This window comes from Sapajus apella, unplaced genomic scaffold (genome assembly GCF_009761245.1).
Source record: "Sapajus apella isolate SASKATOON/1434 unplaced genomic scaffold, GSC_monkey_1.0 scaffold17, whole genome shotgun sequence".
Lineage (NCBI taxonomy): Eukaryota > Metazoa > Chordata > Mammalia > Primates > Cebidae > Sapajus > Sapajus apella.
Window position 1 is genome coordinate 23,534,138 of NW_022436957.1, and position 18,011 is coordinate 23,552,148.

The window sequence follows — 18,011 nt, forward strand, 5'->3', positions numbered from 1 at the left end:
GGGTATATTGCTTAATGCTGGGATTTGGGATTCTAGTGAACCTTTCACTCAAATGGTGAGCACTGTACTCAATAGGCAGTTTTTCAACCCTTGCCTCCTTCTCACCGTCCCCACTTTTTGAGTCCTCAGTGTCTATTGTTTCCATCTTTATGTTCATGTATACCCATGGATTCGCTCCCATTTATAACTTCAGGCATTTGGTTTCCTGTTCCTGAGTTACTTCTCTTAGGATAATGGCCTCCAATTCCATCCATGTTGCTGCAGAAGATATTATTTTGTTCTTTTTAATGTCTGCATTGTATTCCATGGTGTATATATGCCACATTTTCTTTATTCAGCCCACTGTTGATAGACACTTAGGTTGATTCCATGGCTTTGCTATTGTAAATAGGCCTTTGATAAACCTATGTGTGCAGGTGTTTTTTTGATAAAATGATTTCTTTTCCTTCGAGTAGATGCCCAGTACTGGTGTTGCTGCAGCATATGGTAGTTCTATTGTTAATTCTTCGAGAAATCTGCATAATGTTTTCCATAGAGGTTGAACTAGTTTACATTACTGCCAACAGTGTATTAGCTTTCTCTTTTCTTTGCATCCATGGAAATATTTGTTATTTTTTGACTTTTTAGTAATAGCTATTCTGTGAAATACTGTCTTATTGTAGTTTTGATTTGCATTTCTCTAATGATCAGTGATATTGAGCATATTTTCATATGTTTGTTGGCCGCTTGTATGTCTTCTTTCCAGAAGTGTCTGTTCAAGTCCTCTGCCCAATTTTTCAAGGGGCTATTTGTTTTTTGCTTATTAGTTAAAGTTCTTTATTCTTTCTGAAAAGTCCTACTTTTGCTTAAATAATATTTTCATTATTATAGCATACTGTAGTATATGTTGGCGCTATTGTTTCTAAAACAAAAATGAATGCTTAATATTCTGTTCTTAATAAATTATACAATATGTTGTATTTTAACTTTTAGAGAAAACCACAATATTATTGTATTAACAAGTACATGAGTGCCATCTCACTCTCTCACTCTCTTGGTCTTACTTTTGCTCTCTTGGTCTTGCTCTCGTTCTCTCTTACTCTATAATTCTGGAAGAAATACTAATACATTACCTTAACAGCCCATATCTAAATGGCCAGGAAATTTAACCAACTTCCAAAAGCTTTGTTTTTCTATTTTCTTACATTTTCCTATTATCACTTACATTCCTAGTGTTATATTTGCTTACAATACACGATGTAGTGTCTGTCTTGTTGGGCAGGGCTCAACAAAGTACCTTTCAAGGGCCAAATCCAGCCCACCACCTGTTTTTGTAAATAAAGTTTTATTGGAACATAGCCATTCCCATTTATTTGCCTATTATCTATGGCTGATTTTATTTTACAACAACAGAGTTGAATAGCTGTGACAAATATTATACGACCAGTGAAGTCTAAAATATTTGCTATCTGGCTCTTTGCCCCAAAAGTTTGCTATGCCCTATTTATTGTCTGAAATGCAGCAAGTGTTGAATATATACTCATATCTTAATTAAATTAATAGATGGATACATGAATGGATGACAAGTGATAGAGAGATGCAGCTTTATGTAAGAGAATACCACTTCATTTCATTCAGGGTGTTGAGATCCGAATTGATTTCTGGAGTACAAGAGAGTTTTATTTTTGTTAGAGGGAAAGAAGAATGTATCTCTTCAAAGAAATAATAAATATTGGGACAAAGTGTTGAAGTGAAAATAACTAAAAGATTTAGTTATTGACTTTTGTAAAAATGATTTATTTAATTTCAAATCAGAAGAGTGGACTAATTTCTGATTGCCTCCAGTTCTGAAAAAAAAAAAAAAAAAAAAAAAAAAAAAAAAAAAAAAAAAAAAAAAACTTGAATGCTCAATAAGATCATGAAGTGTGGTAGAGTTCACTATTACATAACTTAAAATTTTTTAACCCTAATATATTCCTTACCTTGAAGTGATTTCATTGCTACTTCTTCCTTCACTGTGGAAATGTTAATTATTAAAAACTGAAAATAAACAGCATTAATGAAGTTTTTTCCTAAAGATTGATATAATTTTTTTTTTTTTTTTGAGACGGAGTCTTGCTCTAGTCGCCCAGGCTGGAGTGCAGTGGCACAATCTCGGCTCACTGCACCTCACCTCCCGGGTTCAAGTGATCCCCTGCCTCAGCTTGCTGAGTAGCTGGGGCTACAGGTGCACACCACCATGCCCAGCTAATTTTTTGTATTTTTAGTAGAGATGGGGCTTTACCATGTTGGCCGGGATGGTCTGGATCTCTTGACCTCGTGATCCGTCCGCCTCGGCCTCCCAAAGTGCTGATGCCAACGCACCCGGCCAATACCAAAGTTTGAAGGTAGAAGAGCTTTAAATACTTAGGGAATTTTTAATTATCAGATTTTCCTGTCCTGTTTTGATATCAGAACAGTCCTTTGAAATCTGGATAAGTGGGTTACATAGACCTGGCTTGAGTAAGAAGTTTGATGGAAATTATGCAGCAGAAATCCAGAGACAGTTTTTTTTTGGTTTTTATTTTTTGGGTTTTGTTTGTTTGTTTTTGTTTGGGTTTTTTTGTTTTGTTTTGCTTTGTTTTTCCTTTAGTATGTGAAGCTTAATCTCTTGGATTTCTCAAATAAATAGGTTCTGGATTATAGAATCTTCAGAGAAGTGTCCGGAGACCAGAAATTTCCATGGTTTGTAGGAATACATTTTCTTTGGTCATCTCTGAAGCAATCTTGACAATGGGCAAATGTACTATATAATAAGACTGTCAACCTTAATGTTTAAATTTTACTGCTTTTGTGGATTTAAGGCAGCTTTATAATTTTATAATATATCTAGTATAAAAACAGAATGTATAATTGGATTCTTCAAAATATAGAAATGACATTTATGTCTCATTTCCACTCTCAGAATTTTTATTTTATTTTTTTCATTTAAATTATCTCTGTCATGCCATTTTCCATTTTTATCTGCTTTTTTATTTATATTTATACTTGTCTATGATGAAAGAAAAATGCATAATAAAGGCTGTGGTTAGCAATAAATAAGCCGTGAGACTGCATATTTTTAAACAGTGGAGGCTTGGGACATGAAACAAAAGCCCTGAGCATTCAACTTTCCCTCTGTCCGGCCGCAGGGGACTGCTGTATTACCTCCTGAATAAAAGAAGACCTGGCTACAGAGCTGCGAGGACTAGAAAAATCCTCTCTTTGCAAGCACTGTCCAATTTGCAAGTTAAAATGGAATATAGCCGGACAATAAATTTAAAAAGCAAATCTACCTGCCATAAAAAGCATTACTGCTTTTCAATCAAGAGACCAGAGAAAAATAATAGTTAGGAAGATCCTGATTTTAGAAATCAGCATTTTGAATACAAATGTTTAACACTGGAGAGAAAAATGACTTTATATGAGGTCCATATCAAACTATCTGACATATCTAGACATAAGTTATTTGTGGGACACAAAGCAAAATATCAGTCCATTGTTAGAGTCTCTTCTATCCTCCCCCAAATGATAGAATCTAAGAATGAAAAAAGACTACACAAATGAGAGAAAAGAGACTCTAATTTCAAAAACAGCCTACAAAAGAGTTCCTTCCTTTGATTTTATCAGTCTTTCTTCTTCATTTATTTCCTTTTTTCTCTTCATTTGATGATTTATGCATTCAATAAGCATTAAGTGGCAATTATAATTTATTGTGATAAACACTGATGATAAAATATAAATAATAAAACAATATAGTAAATTAAATAATAAAAATGTGCACATAATATTATTGCATACCTGGGAGAAGCATATGACATCATTTAAGATGAGAAATTCAGCATGGAAATAACCCGTGTACTGAGTCATGGTATGAGTAAACTGTAGGAATGCTGACAGAAAGCAGGTGAACCAGTAGAGATTGGGGAGAGGATGTTCTTGATCATTAGTGCATTATAATAAAAGTCTTTGTGAAGCAAAATTATATAGTGCGTGGAGAAAACAATGGCCACTCTGGGTTACTAATTAAGTCTAAAATAGGGAATGGCCAGTAATGGGGACAAAAAAGGAAGTTGGGCCAAGTCATATGATAATTTAAAATTTTTGCAACTATTCTATGAGAAATTATGAACCATGGAAGCATTTTAAGCAGATGAATTATTTGGAATATTGCTTTATTGCTTTTTAAATAGATCACATTGGTGGTTTTTTGCAAGGTGGGTTTATACAGGTTGAGTGAGAGGGAATATTAATTATTGTTTGCTCACCCAACAAGCATACTTAGGGGGTTGTTTTAATACTGAAGAGTTATATTAAAACCTGAAATTAAAAAGTTATGTAGACAAATAGAAATGAGCTCATTTAAAAAATATTCAGAGGGTGAAATGACAACATATTACAACAAATGAGATGTCAGAGTTGAGAGAAAAAGAGACTTGAAGATGAACCTCATTTTCTTTTCCAATCTAGATGCCTTTTATTTCTTTTTCTTGTCTAATTACTCTAGCTAAAGAGTTCCAGTACCATGTTGAATAGAAGTGGTGAGAGCAGGCACCCTTGCTTTGTTTGTGATTTTAAAGGAAATGATATCAACTTTTCAGTATTGAATATGATGTTAGCTGTGGTCTTTCATATATGGCCTTCAACATGTTGAGGTAATTTTTCTTCTACTTTTACATTTTTGAGAATTTTTAAACATGAAAGAGTGTTGAATTTTGTCAGACAATATGATAATGGTGACTATTTAACAATGTATTCATGTAGCAAAACACAGAATTGTACACCTTACATACACACAATTTTTGTCATTCGTATGTCAATAAAGTTGAAAAAAAGATGAGCCTCAGTTGTCTAGCTGGAATAATTGGGTGGATGGTAGTATAACTAAATAAGATGTAAAATAATCTAGAACAAAAAAATTTGGTTGAGGAAAGTTTAGCACAATGTTCTTATGTGCTACAATGAAAGTGCCTACAGACAGCTGGACTTGGTGTGTAGCTCCAGAAGAAATCTAGGTAGCCTAAGGGTGAGGACGAAATCATGACAGTGAATGGACGCCTACCATGCAGTGCAATAGGTGAAGGGTAAACAACTAAATATTTTCAATATTCAACAGATATTTCCAGAGTTGAGAAAGCAATGGGTGAAGAATGGAAAATAATATTAGAAAAAGGGATCCAAAGAAGTAGATCATTGAAGTGAGGAAACAAAACATTTGGAGTAATATGTCCATTAATCCAGGCTAGCTCCATGTCATGTTCATGGAGCTATTTTTAAACCAAAACTTGGCTGGCTAAGGGGGCAGGTCCACTGTTCATTTCATTTTTATTTGTTTTCTCACTGTCATCTTCAATTTAAATATTTGCTATACCCCAATATGTGTGTGTGTGTGTGTTTCATTATTCTAGAAAATTAGCCTTTGATTTGCTTAGCATTTTGTAATCATATAAATATGCTGGCAGACTCTGTGAGATTATTTTGTTGTTGTTTAGTTGACTTTACCATATGTTTTGCCAGGCACTGTGGTAGATGTCAAAGAAATAAAAAAATAAGAGAATGTTAATCCAAGGTCTCTGGGATTTATAATCTAGGTAATAAAATATACTTAAGAATCATTATCATTTGCTATATGAATTAGAGTGAGATAGGTGGAAAAAAATGTTATATAATAGGATCCCAGTATTTTTAGTTTCCTTCCTTTCTCCCATTTTAGAAATGATAAAACTGAAGCAGAGAAAACTGATCTTGACTTTCCCAAGATCATGAAACTAGTTAGTGTTTAAATATATCGTTTTCAGGTGAACAAATGGATGCTTTGGGATTGAGATTTAGGAGATGGCCTCAGGATTAACTATGCTCCAAAGAAGTACATGTTGTCATAGAGTTGACTATATTTAATTGCTTCTTCTTTAAAAAGCACATTATTTAATGGAACATTCAAAATATATGACATATCAATTTCCATTCAGTATACTTTGCTACAATAATTCTATGCATTTTATAAAAGAAGTCAAGCTCTTTTAAAACAGAAAAGTCATAGTTCTTCCTTTCAAAGCCCTCCACTGCTTCTTTCAGGATATACAGTATATCATTCTGGCTGATGCTGAGTTGCACACAAATACACAGATTGTTCTTGATAGGCTCCACAAGGAGGAGTGACAGGAACCCAAGCATGAACACACAGCCATGGTCTCTGACATAGTAGGGTGCAGCAGTCCCTTTATTTTTCACAGAGCCATGTGCTTATTGTATACCTCTTGAAATGTTGCTGCTTCCAGTCCTGATCTGCAGAACACTATTAAGATAGTTCTCAGGGAGAACTGATGAAATTTTTATGGCAATGATGTATGAAAATGAAAGCATCTGATCCACAGCTTCCATAAAGTTGGCTACAGTGACCAGGCCAGAGGAGATAGGCTTCTGCTGGGAATACTCATAGACCTTTATGGCATGCCTGTAAATTTCCACACAGCCATCATGGTTCTCCGGAGAAGGCTACTACCTTGAGGCACATCCTCAAAGGCCTTTAAATCTTTGAGTGAGGACACTGAACTATGCTGCTGTTTGGCTGTTGTGTACAGCACCGGAAGGACATCCTTGCAAGACCCAGTAGACTAGACACCTGGTTCATTATCATTTGTTCTGTGTTATAAATGGTCAGGATTGCCAGTGGGACATCCTTGTGATTGTGCCAGCCAAAGAGATTGCACATTATGTTTTGTTTCGAGTCCACAGAAGGTTGAACTGCTCACAGGCAGCACAATAGTCTCCAGAGACAGTTTCCAAGTTATGTTACAGTAACTTTATTATGGACTATATGTGTTGGCCTTTGTATATTGTAATTCACATGGGACCACTAAGAAGGCCAAATATCCAGGGCAATCATGAGCAAAAAGAATAAAGATAGAGGTATCACACTACTTCTTTGCAAACTATACTTCAAAGCTGTAGTAATTAAAGCAGCATGGATACTGGCAAAAAACAGACACCTCAACCAATGGAACAGAATAAAGAGCCCAAAAATAAACCCATGCATATACAATTGATTTTTGACAAAAGTGCCAAGAATATGCAATGGGAAAATAATAGTCTCTTCAGGAAATGGTGCTTGGAAAACTAGATATCCACAAACAGAAAAGTAAAATTGGGCCCTTATCTCAAAACACATACAAAAATAAACTCAAAACAAGCTAAATACTTAAACATAAGAACAGTAACTGTGAAATTCCTTAAAAAGAACATAGGGGGAAACCTACAGGACAGTGGTCTGGGAAATTACTTTTTAGACTTGACCTCAAAAATGCAGGCAACAAAAGTAAAAATAGACAAATGCGATTACAACAAACTAAAAAGCTTCTACACAGCAAAAGAAACAATTAATACTGTGCAAAGACAACCCATAAATTGGGAGAAAATATTTGCAAACTATACATCCAATAAGGAGTAAATTTCCAAAGTATATATGGAGGAAAAACATCTCAATAGCAAGGAAAAACAGTTAAAATATGAGCAAGGAGTCTTAATAGACATTTCTCAAGAGAAATGGCCGGAAAATATATGAAAAAAAATTCACTAATCATTGTGGAAATGCAAATTAAAACCACTATCAGATATCACCCCACACCTTCCAAAATGGTTGTTGTCAAAAAGGTGAAAGATAAGTGCCGACAAGGATATGGAGAAAAGGCAACTTTTTTACTTTACTGCCGTTGGCAATGTAAATTATTATAGACATTATAAGAATTGGTATAGAGGTTCCTCACAAAACTAAAAACAGAATTACCATATAATACAGTAATCTCACTTCTGGTTATTTACTCAAAGATTAGAAATCAATTGTTGAAGAGATGTCTGCACTTCCATGTTAATCCCAGTACTATTCACAATAGCCAAGTTATGGAATCAACCTAAGTGCCCATTGGCAAACGAATGGATGAAGAAAATGTGTATATGTAATCGAATACTATTCGGCCTTTAAAAAGAAAAAAATTATGTCGTTTGTAACAACATGGATGGAATTGGAGAACATTATGCTAAGTGAAATAAACCAGGCATGGAAAGACAAATACTGAATGTTCTCACATATGAAATTTAAAACAATCAAAATCATAAAATCAGTGAGTAAAATAGTGGTTATAGAGGCTGGAGGAAGGGGGAATGATGGTCAAAGGATATAAAATCTCAGTTGCACTGCAGAAATATGTTTATTTTTGAGCTCTATTGCACAGCATGGTGAATATAGTTAATAGAGTATTGTACATTTCAAAATTGCTAAGAGTGTGCATTTTACATAATCTTACTGCAGGAAACGTTAAATATTTGGAATGATGTATATATTAACTACATTGATCCAATTACACTACATTGTATTTACTGATCATAACATCACTTTGTACCACATAAATATATACAATTATAAATTGTCAATTTACCATGATTTTTAATATTAAAAAATTCTATTCATTTATCAATTCGAAAATATTATTGAGCAGAAACCATGTGGAGATCTCTCTGCTAAGTGATAGGAATATATCTATGATCCAGTGGATACGATGAATATGATTTTTGACTTCATCGAGTGGGTTTACATACTTAAGGGGAAGACTGGCAACAATTAAAGAAACAAAGAAACAAGATACTTATGTAGTCAATACAATGTAATATATAAATTGTATAGTGCATATTGAATTCCGGGGATTTCTTAACTTGACAAAGAATTAATCCAGTGGAGGATTTTCAAGGTTTTAATTTAGAGAGAAATTCATGTCAACTCAATTATGCTCTTCACGTCTTTAATGAAACTTGGTAATTTTTTTCTAAGCATAGTTGATATGAAACAGTTTTTCACTGTGCTTATAATTTACATTTTATTGGGGTTTAATTTGCATTTCCTCAGTAACTAGTGTGTTTGAACATCTTTTCATATGTTTGTTGGCTTTCTGAGTTCCCATTTTGTAAACTCCCCCATCTTGAAATTTGTACATAATTTAGTTTATGGACCTTTTTACATTTAAAAAAAATTTTTTTAAATGTCAAATAACTTCTTTTCTCATCCTGCTTATACACACTAATTTCAACTTTGTCCACAATTTTTAAATCTTCAATAGACAAGTATTCAATAGACAAAAGGCATTTTAGTCTTTGGAACCTATACAATTTAAGAAAATGTTGAATTTTAAAATTTAAATCAAAATTTGCCACATAGCAATTTTAACTATATATGTATATATGTCATAAATATATGTAAAATAAAGTATATTTGGGGTAAACTTATTCACCACCAGATCAATGTTTGCAGTATTCTATAAGGAACAAAATTTGCAAGGTTTAAGCTTAAGTTGTAGAATTTATGGAAACACTTATCTTTTGAACGGATATTCCATTATTTGGTTTTACTTTTACATTGCAGCCCTGCAAATCCCCCCATCTGCCCCATATTTCAATAAATTTTGCTATCCAATGGTCTTTTGTGCTGACAAATTAACTGAGTTCTATATCTAACTCAGCATGGTGCAGAACAAGGAAGGCATGAATGACTCTTTAGATCATCATCACCTGGACCAATTTAGTGGGGAGATACAGTTTATGGTTGGAAGCACAAATGATAACATTGGCCCTGAGAAGTTTTATAGAAATATTTGTACTTTCTACATACCATGGAGTGGTGTTTTGAGCTAATCTATATTTAAAACAATAGAGCAACTACAAATTTGGTTTTCCATATTTCATTTTCTACTCCCAAGATTGCAGAAGAGTTGCAATATCCATGTAATGTGGCAGAGTAGCTGAGTGTTTTAGGACCATTCAGTAAATATTTTAAAATATATATGTGTGTATGTGTGTGAGTGTGTGTGTGCAAGCACATATGTGTGTATGTATGTCATTAAGCAACAAACTAAATTCCTCTTAGTCCAGTCTACTTTTATATAATAAAGTTTATTGAAGAGAGTGGGGAAAGAGGCTGGATTCCACATTTAATTTGAATGTCTAGATAAAAAGGAAAAAATATATAATGCAGAGGATACAGAACAAAAAGTCACCAATGGGGAAATTTAGTCAAAGGTGACCAAGAAGTTAAGTTCAAACCTATCCCATTCATCGCATACAACACAGATTAAAATTTACATAAATCCTGGGGGAATAACGAGATTGGAATTTGAGCTATTGTCATTTATACCTCATGGGACAGTGACATGCTGTTAAACTAATTCTCTTTAAGAAGCACAATATTAGCTAAAATTGCAACTGACCACTATATAATTCAACATCAGTGATTCTCAAATCTAGCTTTATTTTAGAAGCACATAGGAAGCTTAAAAATAAAAATATGGAAGCCATACTACATAGCAATGAAATAATATCCTCTGGTGTTTAGTCTTATGTACTAGCATTTTTCTAGCTTCCCAGGTGATTATAGTATGGAGTTCAGACCTACTGCAATCTGAGTTTGTCAGGCTGAGAAAACCTGGGCAGGGATATAACTATTTTAGCTATGTCTTTGCAGGTGGATATTGTGTACACTTTCTGCACAAGCTACCTATGAGGAGCAGTGCTCACTGGTGGCAGTGAAAAGATATCTGCATGTCCCATACCTAGAGTGAATTACATTACAGCTAGTGCTTGACTTACGACCACGATTGGGACCGGCCGACCAGTCATAACACGATTTGGTCATAAGTTGAGTAGGCTATATGTACAGTTGAAATGGTGCACGCGGAGATGGTAGTGCTGCCGGAAGCTGGTCCGCACTGTCGTACGCCCAACTGGACAACGTTTGCGCTGCCAGACGTGGAGCAGTCGTGGCTAGCGATTGTGGTCGTAAAGTCGAATGGTCGTAAGTTGCATAGGTCATAAGTCGATCAATACCTGTAGTTTAGAGCAGTGCTTCTCAAAGTTAGATTTTCATAAGAATCATCTAGGGAGCTTGTTAAAAATACAGTAAGTGGCCCACTCAGAGCACACTGAATAAAAATCCTTAGTGATCTCCAGGAAAGGAGCCCACAGCTTGAGTTTTTAACAAATATCTTAGTTGAAACTTATGATGAGGCATATTTGCTAGACACTGCTTGGTAAGAATTAATATTATGAATTAGGAACTTGGACTTTCAGTATCTTGTCTTTCCGAAAGGACATTCTGTTATCACATAGGAAAATGAATAAAGTCTACCCTCTTTAAAATATGGTGTCTTTGATGTAATACTAATACATACAGTCAAACGGCAAATGGGATGCCATACTCTGATTAGGCTTTAACAATCTTTGCAAGCCTGAGATAACCAACATGATTAATTTATTTTAGGGGACCTATTCTAAAAACAAAGGCCAAGCTGATTTCATTTATAAACATTATTGAAAATTTTACTTTAAGAAGTTACTATAAAAACAGTAACTGTAAAACTCCTAGATGAAAACCGGAAAAAAAAACAGACAGTATAATGAGAGGGAAAATGATTTTTCGGATTTGACCCCAAAAGTGCAGGCAAAAAAAAGCAAAAATAGACTAATGAGATTATATCAAACTAAAATGCTTCCACACAGCAATAGAAACAATTAATAGTGTACAAAGACAATAAATAAATTGGGAGAAAATATTTGCAAACTATACATCCAGTAAGGATAGATATCCAAAATATATAAGGAGCTAAAACATCTCAATAGCGAGGAAAAAACAATTAAAATATGAACAAGGAGTCTGAATAGGCATTTCTTAAAAGAGGACATACAAATGGCCAGCAAATATATGAAAAAAAAATGCTCAACGTCACTAATCATTGTGGAAATGTGAATTAAAACTACAATCAGATAGATCATAACACTTATGATTAGTTTACTGTCTGTATCAATTAAAAGTTTTAAAAAGTGTCAGGCTAACCCCAAAATAGCCAAATTTTTCTAATTGCTCAAAAATAAAAGTAGGGTGATTTGTACAGCCACACACCCAGAGATCTTTTTCCAATGATAAAGATTTAAGTAGGCCTAATTTCAGGTGAATGTGTGACACTTGAGCTGTTGAGTAACTGCTGCTGAACATCCCGATGGGAATCATCACTTGCATGGGTAATTACATCTAGCCAATGGGCAGACTCACCTGGGGGGAGTTTTAAATGTACAGATCCCTGAAGATATGAGAGAATCAACAAAACTCAACAACACAAGAAACTGAAATTAAGAAGGCAAAATCTGATATTACAAGTTCATTAGAGAAAATTTTAAGTATACACAAAATTGGAGAAACTAATATATTTCACCTACTCCCCAAATCAACAATTATACACTTTTTGTTCTCTAAAATTTTAGGAGGTGAAAATTTTTAAATAAATTTCAGACATTGCATCTCTTTACATGCCTGCATAAATGATAAAAAACACTTTTATTTTTAACGTGACAATTATGCTATTTTTTATCTATCAGAATTTATATAATTTTATATAATTTCTTAATGCCATGTAAAAACTAGACAATATTTCTAGTTATTTCACTTATTCTCTCAAAGATGATTTTAGCAGTTAGGTTTTTTTTTTTTTTTTTTTAATTAGGTTCCAAACATCTGCCTCTCATGTTTAGGTCTTCTGTCCTTTAAGTCTCTTTTATTTTATAAGAGCTTACCACTCCTATTTCTTCCCTTTGTCATTGATTTTCTGAAGAAACTAGCTCACTTGTGCTTACGTATTTTTAGTTCTGTGTTTTCTTCATCATTTACCTTGTTCATTTATGCCATGTATTTCCTGTAAGCTCTGAGTTAAATCTAGAGATAATTTGATTTAGGTTCAATTTTTTAGAGCAACAGCACTTCATTACATCATATCATAAGGCACATGATGTCTTTTTGTACCACTTACAATGATGCTGAGATTGATCTTAATGGATTCAGGTGAAGAAATGAAAGAAAAATTGTTGGGGATGTATTCCATTCTAAATGGATTGCATTCCATTCCATTTTATTACAAAAATAAATCAAATAATGGGTAGGGAAGAAATATATTTGGACATTTATGATTCACCACCTTCCTCTTTAAAAGGAGACTTCCATGTGGACAGTCAGAAAGCTTTACGTCTGCAGTAATGAGACATGGAGAATCAGTGCTTGACTTCTGTTTGAGTGAGCTTAAAGTATTTGTAATCACCAAATTTAGGTGGTTACATTGGGAATAGCCTACAATCTTTGGGAGAATGAAATGTTCAAGTGTGTTCTGTGGACCAGATATGAGAAAAGTCAGCATGAATTTGTTTTTAGTCCTGTTCATTAATAGCATTACATTACACCACTGAATAAAATGGGCAAAATGAGACTAAAAATTGTATTGTGCTCATATCCTGAGTTGAATATTCAATATTCTGGTAACACATGAAGACACAGACTGGATAGAAATGCAACTGGTGAAGATGACTTGCAGATGAATAATGTAGGCATAATGGAGAGACACTTCCCAGAAATGTAGCTGGGATTGGGCTAGTAAAGAGACTGGAATAAAACGAAGGGATTGAGAGACTATCCAACAAGGCCACATAGTGGGAAGCAGACACCGTCCTCAAGTAACTGGAAGTACTTTGAATACCTAGACCTTTGAAAAAAGTTGCAAGCAATCATTTGGAAGAGAGAGAAATCTACTTGTATCAAAGGAATTGCAGGAATGATTCCCAATGATAGGGATTTCCAAAGACTACAGGAAAGCTTCCCAGGAGGAAAAGAAGGTAAAGTTCAAAAGTAAGGAAACCCATGACAATCCTTTTAGATACTTCCAAAGTAGAAGTATTAACAGCCATAATTGTAAAAAGCTGCACATTGGAATCACTTGATTCATATCCCCGAATAATTAAAGCAGAATCTATGCCAGCAACCCAACCATCACTATTGTATCAGAGACTTCCAAGTGATCTCAGTATGCAGCAAAGTTTGAGAACCACTGTAATAATGGTATAATCAATTCAAATGAGAATCAAATTTCAGTAAAGGCAAAAGTATGTTATAGTGATTTTAGAGTATGAAGTAGAAAGGCTACAAGAGGAAGGCTGCAGTAGGAAACTTTCAGGGATCATAATGAGCATAACAGCATTGGAATGATGGCAGGTGTAAATCCTACATTCTAATCTGGGCTCTACCACCTTCAGCAAGTTACCAATCTTCTCTCAGATTCAATTTTCTCATTTATAAAATGGTTTTGTTACTAGTACCTTTCTTGTTTATCTGTTTATTGTTTGTACCCTCAATGAAATAACTCCATGAGAATAGGATTCTCATTTGTCTTGTTCAAAATTGAATTCCCAGTGCCTAGAACAAGGCATGGGCATGTTGCAGATATTCATGACATATCTGTTGAATGAATGGATGGAAATACGTTTAGTTTTTTACTATATTCTGAGCACTTTTTAAAAAGCACTCATCTTAGTTGATTTTGTTTTTTTATAACTGAATACTTGAGACTGGGTAGTTTATATAAAAAGGAGGTTTATTTAGCTCATAATTCTGGCTGTTGAAAAGTTCAAGATTAGGCATCTACATCTGGCAATGGCCTCAGACTGTTTAAACTCATGGAGTAAAGCAGAAGGGGAGCCAGTGTGCACAGAGTTTACACGGTAGGAGGGCAACCCAAACAGAAAAACCAAGAAAGCCAGACTCATTTTAGAACCCTACTTTCTCAGGAAGTAATCCATTTCTGTGAGAACTCACTACAGCAGAAAGGCATTAGAGGGAATTAATCGATTCATGAGAGGTCTGCCCTAATGACCCAAATGCCTCCCACTAAGACCTACCTTTCATAGCTCCCACATTGGGGATCAAATTTTAACATGTTTCTATGAGGACAAACAAACCATATCCAAACCATAGCAGCAGTTTGCATCCATCATTTTATTTAATCCTTAACCCCAGAAGGTGGGTACTATGATTATTTCCAATTTTCAGAAGGAAATGAACCAGGAAACAGTTAATTAGTAGATAGTGGGGCTGGCATGATACATGTAGAGCATGTAATTAGCCCAGAAAATTCTCACTAAATGCTAGCTAATAATGAGAAGAGAATAAAAGTCATAGTGAAATTAAGTGTCCTCAAGTTTCAGAGAGTAACACAGGTGTTACGTTTTGTATGTGAAGTCATGTACATGGAACTGTACATGAGATATCACAAGCAAGATGTTTAGAAGTATGCAACCTTTGTTGACATTCCAGATAAAACATGAGTAGAAAGGGGATTGGGTAGCAAGCCCTATATACTAAGAAAGAGATTTTTACGCACCTTGGACTTTGGCCTTTCCAGACCTCAATCTCTTGTATCTAAATTGTCAAAATTGTATTTGATTATTATTGCACTGAAGCAATAATAATCAAATACAAAGGAAGGAAGGAAGCACTGAAGAAAGTGATAGTGTTTTGAGCCAAGAACTATAGTATTCTCAGGAAAAGCTTATAATGGGCAGGTTTTTTCGGTTAATAGAAATGCCAAAAACAAAAAGTGCTGCAAAAACTCAACTCTCAGGTCCCATAGATGTGATGTCACCTCTGGACACTTTTTAGCTTTACCATTACTAATCATATGAGCACAAATGTATTTATATCTTCAAACTCGTCTTGAATCTTGCCATTCTGTTGGGATTGTCAGCAACAAAGACAATTATCTCTTAAGACATTTTCATAAGCAGAATTTTTTAAGTGATATGGTTGTATTATTTTTAAAGTGTCGAACTTCATTGTAAATCACTGGCCTATTTTATTCTGAATTGCAACATTTTTCCCGTGTACAGATACTGTGCACTTAAGTTGACAGTTTAGTCAAATGATCTCTTTGCAGTTCATCCAGCACAACAAATGACCATTAAAAGATCAGTATTGAAATGTATGGGAATGCACAAACAATCTCTGGACAGGATTAAAACCAAATTGTCTGCCAACTTGGTACCAATAGGGAGAACTGTGTTTTATGCACTGTCAGGTAAACTACACGCCCTATTTAACAAAGGAAATATGTAAAACTAAATTAAAAATAATATTTCTACTTACATAATTGCTGAGCTTCCATAAGATTTCTATTTCTTGAAATAATGTAAGCAAAACAACAATGTAGATGAAATGAATAATTAATACTATCAGAGCCTCGTAGTGTGTATTTAAAATTTAATCCACTAAACGCAAGCATATTTTTCTAATGTGAATTTTTTATTAGCGTGTAAATAATATAACATTCTACCAAAGGGTCATTGCACGTGCACATCATTTCTAAAGCTGCATGTAAATATACAGCTCCTTGAAATGAAGTTTGTTGAAATAGTTTCATGTATCAAAGCACAGCTACATATCCAGTGGCTGAAGAGGAATAGAGCAGATTCAATTGTCATTCCTAATTTTCTACTCTCTCCCTGAAACTGAATTCGCCACACATTTCTTTTGTCCTGAAACTTGGTACTGTCTATTAAACAAATAGGTAGATTTTTCTTCTTTGCTCCATTGACTTTGAGCTTTATCATCTGAGTAGCTTTGGGTTATGAATAGTTAGCAAATATAATGTGAGTGGAAGCTTTAACTGTGTTTGTGTGGTTTGGCTTGGCCTCTTGTCCTTCTATGTGTGCAGCAAAAATAACTGTTCCTTTCCAATGAAAGGCATATGGAAAAGACCTAGACCCAACCCACAGTCTGAAACAAAGGTCCTCTAGTTGACCTGCAAACCTGTCAGTGAGGAAAAAAAAAGAATGTTTATTGTTGTAAGCAGTTGGGATCTACCAGAGGTTTTTGCAGTATTGCTGTAGCAGAGAACTAAAGGATACAAGAAGAAATGAGGAAACCGATTTGCAGAGCAAGAAAAGGGCCTTTCTCAAGGCTACATAGCAAGTCGACAGACACTCAGATTTAAAACCTGGCTGTTCTTCTTTAATCCAAGTGCATTATTCCCTTGACCAATGTAATATTTTTTGATAGAGAAATTTATTTTCTTATATAAGTATATATATATATGGCATCCACAAATTATAATCAACTTAATCATTTGGGAAGAAAGACAAGTCAAACTCTGAATGTCCGTTCAAATAAACAGAGGAAGCGTTGAGTAAACCAGAGCTCAGAAACTCTGGCTTTAAAATCCACATAATATTTTACCATCTACTTGCTTATTGTTCTGTACCATGTTTTTTTTGAACCTCCATTTGTTTAATTGCCAAAGAGATGTAAAATAATTTTTTCAAGAGTCCGTGAAAAAGATATTTTAAGTAATGGTTTAGTAAGTGACTAGTGCATAGTATGTAATAAATGTTTTCTATTAAACATAAATTTAAGTTTTCAATATCCTATTATGTGAATTAAACATATTTTATTGCTAATTTATAATTTTCACATTATAATTTTCACATTGTCAATACATCACAGTTGATGAAATCTTCCTCTCCAGAGCTTGTCCTCTAAGTCATGTATAGTCAACTTAAAAGTTGACTATTTGATAAAATTGTATATTCCCAAATTTCCATCTATTGTTAACAGAGTGAAAATGTCTTTTAAGAAGCATTTTGTTCTTCTGTTTTCTTATTGGAAATGCTGTGATACTACAAAATAATTGCATAGGATGGAGAACAAAGAAATATACCATAAAAAACAAAATACTAATATAAAGAATTTTTTCCTTCTCAGCATTTTCAGAGTTTTGCCACTCCTGGAATCAACAGTAGAAGTAGTAAAGCTGCAGCTGTTCTTTAATTTCTGAAAGGAAATTTTGCCTTGCTTACTGTAATTTAAATGTTATTAACTGAAAATGTCACAAAAATATTTGGTTTTCATGGTCAGTTAAGGTAATAAAACTCAGAATCAAATGCTTTCACAAGGAGTCTTTTTTAAGAATTTTTAAAAGATTCTAAAAAGAATCTTCTACTGGTATGCAAATTGATACAAGTTTTTAACTTGTAGCCTACAGTCCAGATGTCTTCCTTAATGTTAAAGTAAAACTTATGGAATCTTATTATTATGCTGAATATTTAGAGTTTACCAATATTATTTTTAATACACCTGTAAATTAGAAATAATAAATAGTGTCTGTTTT